Here is a 15,011-nt window from a genome sequence, read left to right on the forward strand (position 1 = left end):
TATGATCGTCTCGATGCAAGCTTCGCAACGACACCAAGAACACAATCAACGGTTGGTTGGTTTGATCGGAAAGCTTGATTGTTTGAATTCGGGTTTTCGAAAACTAAAAAAAATTAAAAATAAAATACAAAGGATTTTTGATCTTTATCTGATTTAGCTAATAACTGCTGACTGAAACAAGATAAATACGAGACGTATTTATAATTACACGAACGGTCCCGATAAATCATAAATCGGTATATGTTTCTCGAAATAAGGGTTTTATTGATCTACCGAAATGATTAGCGTATCGAAATTTTGCGCCGGGACGTGCACAGGTCAAACCGTAATCCGGATTGAAAAAGTTAAAACACGGAAAATGTCCGGAATTACCCGATTAGGTTAGGAAGGAGTTTTCGGAAAAGTTTCGGGTTGTAAAAACGGAAAAACGGTTGAAGTCGGACGATTCCCGGCTTTATAAAATAATTTTGGTAATTATTCAGAAAATAATTAATAATTCATAAATCAAAATAAAATTATCTAACAGTCCAAAAATTACCAGAAAAATATCACAATTATCTATATTTTATTCTAGACATATAAAAATTAAAATACTCAAATAATATCACATCTAAATACCCAAACATCAATTCCACTTATCAGATAATTCACCAGAATTCACATAAAAGTCACATAAATAATTCCAAATAATTATAATAATAATATTTAAAAATATGGGATATTACATTCCTGAACTAGCATAAGTGGATCATCATTGAACATTCTCTTCCTTCACTGGAAGGGGTAGATCCTTTATTGATCATACACTATCTTCGTGTACAAATTCCTATACTCAGTAGAGCCCTTATAATTGTCCCTGGAGACTAAGAACTAAACCAAATCATAGTTCAGTGTACACAAGATGACTATGATGACCTCAAGTCTAAGGATACTTGTACAACTATCATTATATGAACAACTGCTGACACGTCAGTGAACTCTATCAGTTGTTCAACTGGGTGAGTCATGTTCAGAGAACTTATTTTATAATAAGCACCTACATACTAGCTATAGTGTCAGCACACAAATGTCTATGAGAACAGACGTCCTTCATAATGAAGCAAGCATAGTATGTACCGATCTTTGCGGATTACTAATTACCAGTTAGTAATCCTACGACCAGGAAATATTTAAGTTTAGAGTTATCATCTTTTAGGTCTCATTATTATGATCTCATCATAATCCATAAAAGTCTTTACTCTAAACTATGGTATATATTATTTAAACACTTAAATAGATAAAGCCCGCAATAAAACCAAAACAAGTCTTTTATTAATATCAATGAAATCAAAACAGATTACATAAAAGTTATTCCTAAATCATCATACATGATTGGACTTAGGACACATCTCTTTCAACAACATCCTCCACTGCTTGACAATTCGACTCCCCAATAACAAGTAGCAAAAAGCTACCCCCACCACCTTCAAGCCCACCCTATAACCATTCCTCAGAAAAAACAAGCTAGGCAAATCCCGAACAGAAATAACAGCCCCATTAAGACCACAAAAACTTAAACAACCCACCCAAATATAGTATTTGAAATCATCTTTATAGACTTTTGCTATTTTGTATAAGATCTGGTATGATACTTGGACCATGAAGTCCATTTTAATATACACATACTTAAAACCGTAAGATTATTAATTAAGGATAAACATAGTAATAAATTTTATATGATAAAACACGAGCTTTGTTTGACAACATAACTAGCCAAATAAAATTGAATTATATATTTCTTTATGCCATAAGAGGTGTTTGGTTGTGTAACTGTCAAGAAAGTTTCTTATTACTTGTACATGTGTCTTGCTCCATCATATAAAGTTTCTCCCCTTGCACTTGCAGCCATATCCACTGAAGGTATTCTTACGGGAACAATGAACATTCCCCACACTGACAAGCAATAGCGTCCAAGCATTTATTATTATCTGATCTATATTTGAAAATAAAATATAATGTAATTATATCAAACACCATACTGAAGTAATTATGCAACAGATGAAGCAACAAAGTACCTTCACATATATACCAATATTCGCAAAAACCATGTGGGAAGAACAACCTAATACATCTAAAACCAATGAACATAATTCCACCCTCCCTTCCATAATTAATTATATGACAATGGTTTACTAAAATAGCAAGACCGAGACACACATCAAAAGTTAAATATGGTTTTCTTGGATAGCTAATTAGCTATAATGTTTGGTTAACAAGAACGTAAGAATTGCAAACCAGAATACAGATCCAAAGTCCAAATTTCTAATAACTCTACATATATTCAAGAAAATAGTACTAGTAACCGGAACTAATATACATACAAATAGAGTATTACCTCAAATTGAAGACCCAAATTCCCAAATTCAACTCCAACTAAATCCCTAAAGCCATAATTTTCAATTCAAGAATAAAAATCAGGCCCCAAAGAGAAAAAACAACCCTAAATTAATAATAAATAGTCAAAAATGCCTAATCCAATAAGCTTCAAAAATTATTGAAGAAGGCTCCAATCAAAGAAATTTTGTTTATGTATAGATTATGAATACACATAAAAGATAAGAAAGAGTACAAGGGAGAGAGAGAGTGGTGTTTGATTTGGCGCTCTGTGTACAATTAGCCGCCTATTCCAAATTTGTTTATTTTAAATTGTTTAATTTAAAAAAATTTAATTCTATACATTGTATCTATTACAAGCTATTAATTGCTTTATTTTATTTTTAAAAATTCTTATATAATGTAGATTATTATTTTTTAAAACTCAATATTTTAATGATGTTAGTCAATACTAATTAATTTTAATTTTAATAAATTAAAATCCGTTCATTTATCATAAATTCAAATATTTTTTTTACTTTTTATAAAATTTTAATATTATTATTCATTTTTTTACTTTCTAATAAACTCCATAAATTACTTTATTCAAATCAATTACTTTTAAAGATAATTGCATTTTGAGTAATTTATATTCTATCTTCTTTTTTCTTTCTGAAAATAAATAAATCTTAGTTGACCATCTATGTCAACATAGTGGCATGTATTGCAATAGGTAACACGTCTAAATCAACACCTGAGATTTATTGAGTTATAACAACATGGCTCTCTAACTATAGTAACATCGAAATCGTGGTGTTGTGCTAGGGCCATAATTTCATATCTATTGCAACATTTTCTAAGGAAATACCCCAGCAACGGTGTCACTACAACAAAATAGGCCAATTATGAAGGTCAACTTACGACGGAAAAAAATGCGCGCCCAACTTACGACGGAAAAAAGTAAAACGTCGTAAATATTTACGATGAAACCCAAAACCGTCGTAAATTTAGTACTTTATTAATAAAATTATTCAAGACACGATTAAACAAAAATGAAAATTATTTGAATTTGCGACGATTTAAACATTTCGTCGTAAGTTAATTATTTTTATAAAAATTTTAAATTGAAATTGAATAAAAAATGTTTTATCTAAATTTACAATGAAATATTTTCGACGGAAAAAATCGGATCGTCAAATTTACAACGGAAATTAAAATTCGTCGTAAGTTATCAAAGAGGAAAATTTAACTTTTTCCCAAAAAATTTGGCGGGAAAATAAAAATCATTTGAAGTTGCGACGATATGAACATTTCATCTTAAGTTTAACATTTTTAATAAAATTTTAACGTGAAATTAAATAAAAAATTATATCATCTAATTTACGACAAAATATTTGTGACGGAAAATATTGGAACAACCAATTTACGACGGAAATTAAAATTCGTCGTAAGTTATCAAAGAGGGAAATTTAACTTTTTTCCCAAAATTTTGGCGGTAAATTTGACTTTTCTCAAATTAGAACATGATTTTTGATAATTTCAATTTTAAAAAATATTATTCCATGATCCAACCATATTAATGTCAACATTTATTTGTTTGGGTAACATTTCAAGAATTTCAGAAAAAATTAAATATTTTGATAAAATAATTTACTATGAAACATTGATTATATAAATAATATATATATATATATTGTCATCCATATGGTTGCATCGATGAATAATCAAACCATATATATACCATATTAATGTCAATATATAATATTTACTAGTTAGTTGTACTAGTCGAATTGATACCTGACTGTTAAAATGTCAAACCAAATAAAAATATTTTGATATGAAATTTTGGTTATATCACTAATATATATATTTATTGACATCCATACGGTTGGATCGTTGAAAAATATTTTTAAAATAATCGAAACACTAATTCAAGATTCAACACTACTTAGCTTTACTAGTCAAACTGAAGCTTGACTGTTAAAATATCAAATCAAATAAAATTATTTTGATATGAAATTTTGGTTATATCACTAATATATATATATATTGACATCCATATGGTTGGATCGTTGAATAATATTTTTAAAATAATCGAAACAGTAATTCAGGATTCAACACTAGTTAGCTGTACTAGTCGAACTTATGCTTGACTGTTAAAATGTGAAACCAAATAAAATTATTTTTATATGAAATTTTGGTTATATTACTAATATATATATATATATATATATATATATATTGACATCCATATGGTTAGATCGTTGAATAATATTTTTAAAATAATCGAAACAGTAATTCAGGATTCAACACTAGTTAGCTATACTAGTCGAACTTATGCTTGACTGTTAAAATGTCATACCAAATAAAAATATTTTGATATGAAATTTTGGTTATATCACTAATATATATTTCTATTGACATCCATACGGTTGGATCGTTGATTTTTTTTTAAAATAATCAAAACACTAATTCAAGATTCAACACTAGTTAGCTGTACTAGTCAAACTAAAGCTTGACTGTTAAAATGTCAAACCAAATAAAATTATTTTGATATGAAATTTTGGTTATATCACTAATATATATATATATATATCTATTGACATCCATACGGTTGGATTATTATTTTTTTAAAATAATCGAAACACCAATTCATGATTCAATATTAAGTAGCTGTACTAGTCAAACTAATGCTTGACTATTAAAATGTCAAACCAAATAAAATAATTTAGATATGAAATTTTGGCTATATCACTAATATATATATATATATATATATATATATATATATATATATATTGACATCCATATGGTTGGATCGTTGAAAAATATTTTTAAAATAATCGGAACATAAATTGGGGATTAAACACTAGTTAACAGTACTAGTCAAACTGATGCTTGACTGGTAAAATGGCAAATCAGATAAAATTATTTTGACATTAAATTTTGGTGATATCACTAATATATATATATATGTGTGTATTGATATCCATATGGTTGGATCGTTCAAAAATATTTTCAAAATAGTCGAAACATCAATTCAGGATTAAACACTAGTTAGTTGTACTAGTCAAACTCATGCTTGACTATTAAAATGACAAACTAAATTAAATTATATTGATATGAAATTTTGGTTATTACACTAATATATATATATATATATCTATTGACATCTATACAGTTGGATTGTTCAAAAATATATTTAAAATAATTAAAACATAAATTGAGGATTAAACACTAGTTAGTTCTACTAGTCAAACTGATGCTTGACTGTTAAAATGACAAACTAAATAAAATTATTTTGATATGAAATATTGTTTATTACACTAAAGGTTCTGCAATTTTGATGGCTTCCGATGGGGCGGCATGGCTGCATTTACTGTATTTTTTCACTTAGTTTGCTTAATTGTAATGTGTGGATTGTAATGTGGCGGATGTGAGTTTTGTTCTTGTTAGCATCAACTGGAGAATCAAAGTTTGGTGGACTTTCTTGACATATTAAAAAGCTAGGGTTCTACTAATTTGGGGGAAGTTTGCCGAGAGCTTACTTAGTTAAATTGTTGCTTAAATGAAATCTAGATAGCTTTGTACAGGTATAATCTTCGATTTATAAATCTCTTTTTTGATTTTTACTTAGTTTCAGAAGGCTGAGCGAGGACTACAAAGAGCGGGTCTTGCACCTTTTTCCAAACCAGCACCTTCAAAATGGGATGATGCCCAGAAATGGATAGCAAGCCTAACATCCAACCAGACTAAGAATGGGCAGCCTCATGGGCTACAGGGTGGAGTAGGATTGAGGAAAAATAATCAATTCGGCTATGGAAGCAGACCAACATCGATGAAAGTTGTTGTTAAAGTTCCAGACCAGACATTGATTTCTTACGAAGAAGCAGATACCAAGCAGATGGAACTGAGCCAGGGAAACTGGAGGGCCAGTAATTTGTCTCTGTACTTCAGGTACAACTTTTTGTGTTGGTTTACTTGCAACTTTTTTGGTCATTTTTGTACTCTATCTCTTGTTTAGTTCAGCTTGTGTTAAATGGCTTTTGTGGTGACTTAAGCACAAGGAGTGCACAATCATATTTTTTTGTAGTTTAGATTATTGAGTCATCTTGTAGAAAGATTTTTTTTTTCAGTATTTTGTTTTGTAACTCCTTCTAGATAAATTGGGGACTCATGTGTGTATTATTATATTTCTGGTAAACTTAAGGAAGTCTCTAATAAGTAGTCGGATTAAAAGAAAGTATATTAAACAAGGTCTCACAAGGTTTGAATGAAAATCGAGAAATAAGTGCAACCAAATTAGTGTTACTTACCAGGAAACCGAGTCTTACTAGGTGTACTTGTTGGCTCACTAAGTAAATACCTTAACTTGTATTGATTTGGATTCGTGGAAGTGTTCATATTTCTAATGCTTACAAGTGCAGTGCAGAATTTGAATTTTCAGGATTAATGGCCTAAATTCCAAAATTCATAACTTGAGTTTCGAGTGTCCATTTTCTGAGTTTAAACATGTTCTGGAAACCTCTTTAAACACCCTATAATCTGGTACTTTGATACTGTGTAATTTTCTGTATTTTGTATGTCAAAAACCTGTGTCAGAAATTCTGGATAGATTGTAAATCCCTTGGAGTCTTGAGTCTTATGTTCTATGTCATGTATTTTGATATGAGTTCGCTGACAGCGAGGGCCTTCTGATTGCAAACATATTTAATCCACTTCATTTTTATGCCTGTAATTAATTTTACTTCAGTTTGCAACTAGGGAAATCAAAAGTAGAACTATAAAGTAATGCATGCCATATTTTTAGTTTCACTTATGTATAGATTCACGAGAAAAATCATAAGTTGAGTTTCGAGTATCCGTTTTGCATGATTCAAGATGTTTGGGAAACCTTGTGAAATATTCTAGAGTCTAATCGAAATTATACTGTTATATTGATTGGTGCTTAAATAATTTACGCAGAATCTGAACTTTTGTAAATTTGATCGCCTTCTCTCCTTCCTTGTAATTTTTATGATTTTGCTTCGAACAAGAGAGTCAATTTGTGTTTAGAATGTATTTAGTACTCTTCGTTTTTCCATGCTTTGACATTGTTGTAACTTAATAGAGTATTTACCTGTTTAAAATACATTAAGTATCTTTCCAAAGTGAAGTACTAAATAAATTTAACAAGTTTATGGATGGAGAAAATCGAATTCTGAACCAAGTATCAGAAGTATCCTTACTTAGGGCACTCGTTGATTCTCACATATCTTAACTATACTTGTTTCGAAATTTCAAATTCTTATTGAACGATATTAATCTCAGTATTACCAGCAAAAAGCCACGGGATTACGTCGGGATATTACCAAAATACAGCAGGACAACAGGTGACATTTTTTAATTAATAATATGTATACCTAGGCTAATATGCATATAATCTACTTAATTAATTAAGTTGAGTCATTTTACAGGACCATGATGGGTGAAGCCATAAACTCTCTCAATGTTAAGGATCTGAAAAACCTGGAAACCAAACTTGAGAAAGGACTTAACAAAATCCGGTCCAAGATGGTATAGTCGACAATGACATTTCATTCTAGCTCGATACTGATAAGCGAATAACATTTTTGTAGTAATCATTTTTCCTCTTACAATTATTCTTCATAATAATGCAGAATGAGCTTTTGTTTGCTGAAGTTTAGTATATGCAGAAGAGGGTAACATAAAGAATTGTGTCCAACAATGTACAACCAATTGCTCAAGGACATTATATTTTGTTGGATTTAGTGGCTTCTACTTAAGTTTTATCATGTATTGTACAATTTAATATGACTTTGTTAGTTGTACTTTTAATGTTTTTATGTATTTTTTGTAATTTATGATATTTGAATATTATTCCAATTATAGTGAAATAATATGAGTTCTTCCACTAGTTTTGATTTGCCTTTGTTTGGCATTGTATAGAATTTAAAAAATGGTTGGAAACTGAAAAAAAAAATCAGATTTTGGCTATTCCGGAAATACAAACTTACGACGGTTGTTTATCACATATTCCGTCGTAAGTTACTAATTTATGACGTATAGTTGCGTCGTAATTTATGTTTCATTTTATCAAAGGTGGGTCTCACAGGAAAATATTCGACGATTCCTCCGTCGTAAGTAACTAACATACGACATTATTTTTCGTCATTTGTTGATAACATATGACGGAATATTCCGTCGTAAGTAGATTCATTATTTTATTGAGAATATGGGCCCCTATTTCCTAACTTCCGACACAATTTTATGTTGTGACGAAAAAATGAACTTACTACTCGAGCAAAAACGATGAATTTTTTCCGTCGTAAATACCTCAATTATGACGATTTCAGTTCAAAAAAACCCGTCGTAAATGGCCCAATTTCTTGTAGTGTGTGCAAATAGGCATCTATGGCTTAGTGTCAACTCAAACACTTGCTTAGCTTTAACTGATTTAAAAGCTCTTATAATAGAATTGACTTCCTCTTGATTAATATTCTGAGTAGTTTGGAGAGATTTGATCATTACTGTAGAAGTTTTGAGATGAGCAGCAATAATTTCAGGATTCTTAATCTCTTTTTTCACTACTTCAATCATGAGCAATAACAACAGAAAAAGTCATTTTTGAATGCCTCCATTGATATCTCTGTTCATCATATGTGAACTAACAAGGTTGATTTGTATTTTTCTCACCATGTATCCTTTGTATTTCCTCAATAGACATGTCATCGGGATACATGGATACATGGATTTCATTTCAAATCATCGGTTTAATCAAATCTGCTGTTTGGCAAAGACCAAGAATATGGAATTGGATTTTGTTCAAATACAGCCCAATTACACAACAAGTTTAAAATTTTGAATTTGAAATACTTGCAAAATACATGTCATTTCAAATGAATTTTTTTTACTGAAATTTTTTTTAAGATTTTTTTTTTGCAGATAAATTTCCGAGAATTTTTGCAGAAAACTTTTTTCTGAGAAAATTTTCTCCGAAAATTATTTCTCGAGACTATTTTATAAACTTTTATCCGTGAATTTTTTTCCGAAAATTATTTCTCGAAAATTTTTTACCGAGAACTTTTTCTCGGGAATTTTGTCCCGAGAATTTTTTTCGATAATTTTTTCGTGAGAACTTTTTCTCGGAAATTTTTTCCAGAGAATTTTCTCGGGATTTTTTTATGGAGAACATTTTCTCGGGAATATTTTTCTCATGAATTTTTTTCGAGAAACGTTTATCGGAAAATTTTCCCGAGAACTTTTTCTTGGGAATTTTTTCAGGAGAATATTTTCTCGGGAATCTTTCTCACAGGAATTTTTTTCGAGAGACTTTTCTCGGAAAATTTTCCCGAGAATATTTCTCGGTATTATTTTTTTAGGAATTGTTTTGTTATAATTTTTTCTCAGGAACTTTTTCTCGAGAATGATTTTAGGGAAAAAATTTTTCGAGAAGCTTTTCTCGGAAAATTTTCCCGAGAATTTTTTTTCAGGAATTTTTCCTAGAATTTTTTACTAAAAACTTTTCTCGGAAATTTTTCCCGTGAATATTTCTCGGCAATTTTATCCCGAGCAACTTGTGGAGAACTTTCTCCTGAGAAACATATCTCGGAAATATTTTTCCCGAAAATCAATTCTCGGGATTTTTTCTCAGAATTTTTTTTAGTAATTTTTTTCCCGAAACCTTCGGAAATTTTTCCGGATGAAAATGTTTAGTCGGAAAATTTTCTAGAACAAAAAAATTTCTAGGAAATGTTTAACGGGAACCTTTTCATCAAGAAGTTTTTTCAAAATTTTCTTTTGGGGATTCTATTTCGGAAATTTATCTTGGAAAAAATAAAATAAAATAAATATTTCAAGTTTTAAGAAAAATATTAAAACAAAATTTTGAAATTTTAACTTCTTGAATATCCAAACAAAAGCTTTGGAATTGAAATTGAAATATGTGATTTGAAATTAAATCAATGTTTCCAAAGGCTACCTAGCAGACATGTCATCGGGAAATACCACATGAGTGAGATCCTCCTTATCATGTTGTCTTGTAGACTTCTTTGCCAGTTTTTTATTAGAAAAAAAAATAAAGATAATCTCATATAGCGATTCAGTATAGGAGCCAACATTCTCTTCAGAATATTGTAAAGGAAAAACATGGGAATGAAGATCCATGTCGGCACCACCAGTGATTTGTACAAATCCTTCGGGAATTTATAAAAGTTAGATGTTGGCACCACTATATATTATATTCCTTGCTTGTCGTTCCTCTTCATCTACATCTAGTGAAGCATCAACATTTAGTGATATATTAGGTATGTCACTATCTATTAGAAGATCAAAGTTTAGAATGGACTCTTGTCCAACTTCATCTTCAAAATCAACAAAGATTGTAAAGGAAGAAATAGTAGGAGATGGAGCGGTCTGCATGGTAGTATCAGTGCTTGTGGTTGCAGGGGTTATATTTGCACATAAACAAGGTGCATCCAATTTTAGAACATTAGCTTCAATAATATGACCATCAGAGCTTGTTTTAATATTTTTCTGAGCACCTACAAAATCAAAAAGGAAATCACTTGATTCTGTATGTTCTTTCAAAGTGGTGTCACTTATTTGCTGGCAGTAAAAGATTATAATATTTTGTTATCAGTGAAATTCGATGGCTCGATAGATAAAATAATATTCTAACTGTCAAGGCAAATGGGACAGTCTCTTATGCAAATGGGACAGTCCCTTTATAAATGAGACAGGTTATGGGACAGTCTCAATTACACTGCAGAAAATAAATAACAGAAATAAAATGCAGAATGCTAAAAACTGAAAAGTAAAAACACCAGAAGTTTTCACTTGGTTCGGCCCCTACACCTAGTCTATGGCCTACATCCAAGTCCCCATGCCATCTAGCATAGAGAATGTATTATATCAACTTTAATAAAAGAACTTACAGTCTTTTCCTTGATTACAAATATAGCACCTGAAAGAAACCCTTTCCCAAGCTACCTTGCTACCTAGCCCACTGCTATTCCTTAGCCTTCTAGCTACCTTGCTATACTTTGAAATCAAGCTTGCCACAACCTGGCACAAAGTTGATATGAATACACAAGTACAAGAATAAACAAATTGATTACAACTCAAACTAGGTTTCTTGTTTTTCTGGATATGAATATCTCGGGTATGAAACAAGAAAATGATTACAGATGATGAAAGATTCTCGTGAAAGTGTTAGCTACAAATCTGAAATGAAGAGTTGTATTTATAAGCAAAGTTCTAATAGATTTATTTTCAAACACAAGATAAGATTGGAAGATAAGTTTGTTTGAAAATATTTGAATAAAACTTTGAAACTAATCTGTTAGTACATTTAAAAGAGATAAATCAAGTAAAGAGATAAGGCTTGAGAGATTTAAACTTGATTTATAAGATAAGGTGGTGAGTTTTTTTGAGATAAGGTTTATCCAGATAAACAAGATTTACACAAAACTCTAACAAACCTAATCCTGATAAATAGTCTTCTGGAAAATCTGAAACACTGCAATCTCTGGACTCTAAACTACAGTTATGTTGCAATCTGAATATCATCATAAACTCGTAGATTAACATTCTCCCCCTTTTATGATGATGACAAAGAAAGCATAAATGCTCCCCTTATCAAAAACACTAAAGGCCTGTAAAACAAAGTTTGAACCAACAGAATATATTGCAGTTTATAATACATGCAATCAATATGAGAATGAGACAACTAAAGACTAAATAAGACACCCATCAAAGAAACATAGTCTGAAAAACCAAAATGAAAAGTCTAATCAAAAGATTTATAAAATCTAATGCTATATACACGCATAAACACACGGACAAATAAAATAAAAAACACAAATTCATAAACAGGAACCTAATTACTCAAATAATAAATACACAATATATATTTAAGTATTATGACATAATTCATATTTAAACACATAAATTACATAAAATCACGTAATAAATTACAGAGAACACATACCTAATTCACGACGCATTTTACAAAATCTATCTTCAGCTAAAGGCTTAGTGAAGATATCTGCACGCTATTTCTCAGTAGAAATATAAATAAGCTCAATATTACCTTTAGAAACATTATCTCGTAGAAAATGGTGACGAACATCAATATGCTTAGTACGAGAATGCATAACAGGATTTTTAGAGATATTAATTGCAGATGTATTATCACAATATATAGGAATATTTGAGTAAGAAATACCAAAATCCTGCAATGTTTGTTGCATCCACAAAATTTGAGCACAGCAACTTCCAGCTGCAATGTACTCTCCTTCAGCGGTAGAAAGAGCTACTGAAGTTTGCTTTTTACTATGCCATGCAACTAAACAATCTCCTAAAAATTCACAAGCACCACTTGTGCTTTTTCTATCAACCTGTGACCCTGCATAGTCAGCATCTGAAAAACCGATTAAGTCAAAGGAAGAGGAGCTTGGATAAAATAATCCCAAGTCACTCGTACCTTTCAAATATTTAAAAATACGTTTAACGGCATTTAAATGAGATTCTTTAGGTTGAGATTGAAAACGAGCACACAAGCATACACTATACATAATGTCAGGTCGTGAGGCAGTTAAATATAACAATGAACCAATCATACCTCAAAATTTAGTGACATCTACAGGTGTACCTTGTTCATCCTCAGTAAGATTAACTGAAGTACTCATCGGAGTTGATTTAGGTGAGACATGATCAAGTGCAAATCTTTTGAGTAAATCCTTTATGTACTTGCCTTGGTGAATAAATATTCCTGCATTAGACTGATTAATTTGCAAACCTAGAAAGTACTACAATTCACCCATCAAACTCATATCGAATTCCTTATGCATGTAATCAGAAAACCACTTACACAGAGATTCGTTAGAAGATCCAAATACTATATCATCAACATAAACTTGAACTAAAAGAAAGTTATCACGTTTATGAAAAATAAAGAGAGTTGGATCGAGTGTACCGCAAATGAAACCATTGTTCACAAGAAATTGACTCAGACGCTCGTACCAACAACGAGGGGACTGTCTCAATCCATAGACAGATTTCTTGAGCTTGTAAACATAGTTAGGGTACTTCTCGTGAATGAAACCTGGAGTCTGCTTCACTTAGACTTCTTCCTTGAGATAGCCATTTAGAAATACGCTTTTGACGTCCATCTGATAGAGCTTGAACTTCTTGTGAGCTGCAAAGGCCATTAAGATTCGAATAGCTTCTAAACGAGCTACTGGAGCATATGTCTCGTCGTAATCGATTCCTTCTTGTTGGTTGTATCCCTGAGCAACCAAACGAGCTTTATTTCGAATGATATTTCCATCTTCATCTTTCTTATTCTTTAAAACCCAACGAGTACCAATGATCTTGGCATCCTGAGGAGGTGGGACGAGTTCCTAAACATCACAACGCTCGAACTGGTTTAATTCCTCCTGCATTGCAACAGACCAGTGTTCGTCTGCAACTGCTTCTTGAGCATTCTTTGGTTCGAATTCAGCAACAAAAGCACAGAATGCACATAGATTATGAAGTCTGCTTCGAGTAGAAATCCCTTGATCTAAATCAGTGAGAAGATTATCTGGTGGATGATTCTTCACAGTCCTAGAAGACTTAGGAAGTTGAATATTACTCATTTCTTCCTCATTAGAATTATCTGCCTGGAAATGAATAGGAGTTGTCTCATTCAAAAGAGACTGCCTCATTTCCGCTTGTGAAGATTTATCCAGAGGAGTAACAGAATTCACATTTGAAACACTATCGGGAGTCTTTGGAGAACCAGAAGATTCATCTGAAGCTTGAGTAGATCCCGAAGAATTATCAGAAGACTGAGATGGACCTGGAGAGTCTTGACTGTTTGATCTGTCAGAATGAGACTGACTCTTTTCGGAATGAGACTGTCTCATTTGGGAATGAGTTGATAGATCCGCAGTGTCTTCATCAATTTGAGATATATTCCTTGAAGATTCATTGAACGTAATATTGATGGATTCTTCTACTTTGTTCTTGACAGAATTATAAACACGATAAGCTTTGCTTGTTGTAGAATATCCCAAGAAGATTCGTTTCGTAGATTTCGCATCGAACTTGCCTCGGTTATTTTGAGTATCTAAAATAAAACACTTGGAACCAAATACTCAAAAATAACTAATGTTAGGAGTCCTTTTCTTAAGCAATTCATACGGAGTTTTAAGCAAAAGTAGGACGAATAAGTACTCTATTTAAAACATAACAGGAAGTGTGTACCGCTTCAGCCCAAAATTTTCTTGGAAGCTTACTCTCATGCAGTAGAGTTCTGGCAGTTTCCTGTAGAGTTCTGTTCTTGCGTTCTACTACTCCGTTCTGCTGAGGAGTTCGAGGAGCTGAGAATTCATGAGTGATTCCTCTTGATTTACAGAAGGTTATGAAATCCTTCTCGAATTCACCTCCATGATCACTACGAATAGTCTTGAGCTTAAATGAATACTTAGTCTCAAGGTTAGTAATAAGATCCTTAAACTCAACAAAAGCTTCATCCTTAGTTCGTAAAAATAATACCCAAGTAAAACGAGAATAATCATCAACTATAACAAAAGCATAATTCTTACCTCCCAAACTTAAATACCTTTCTGGACCGAAAAGATCTAAATGAAGAAGCTGCAAAGGAACAGAAG

The 15,011-nt window shown here is 31.4% G+C and overlaps 1 long non-coding RNA gene across 1 annotated transcript; it reads left to right on the forward strand.

Annotated features, from left to right (window-relative positions):
• The first annotated feature begins 5,875 nt into the window (after positions 1 to 5,875).
• On the forward strand, positions 5,876 to 8,168 carry LOC141672538 (uncharacterized). Its single transcript, XR_012555587.1, has 4 exons — positions 5,876 to 6,309; positions 7,663 to 7,724; positions 7,809 to 7,908; positions 8,013 to 8,168. It is a non-coding gene; the product is annotated as an uncharacterized LOC141672538 (long non-coding RNA).
• The last annotated feature ends 6,843 nt before the right edge of the window (positions 8,169 to 15,011 follow it).

Source organism: Apium graveolens, chromosome 7 (assembly GCF_009905375.1).
Source record: "Apium graveolens cultivar Ventura chromosome 7, ASM990537v1, whole genome shotgun sequence".
Lineage (NCBI taxonomy): Eukaryota > Viridiplantae > Streptophyta > Magnoliopsida > Apiales > Apiaceae > Apium > Apium graveolens.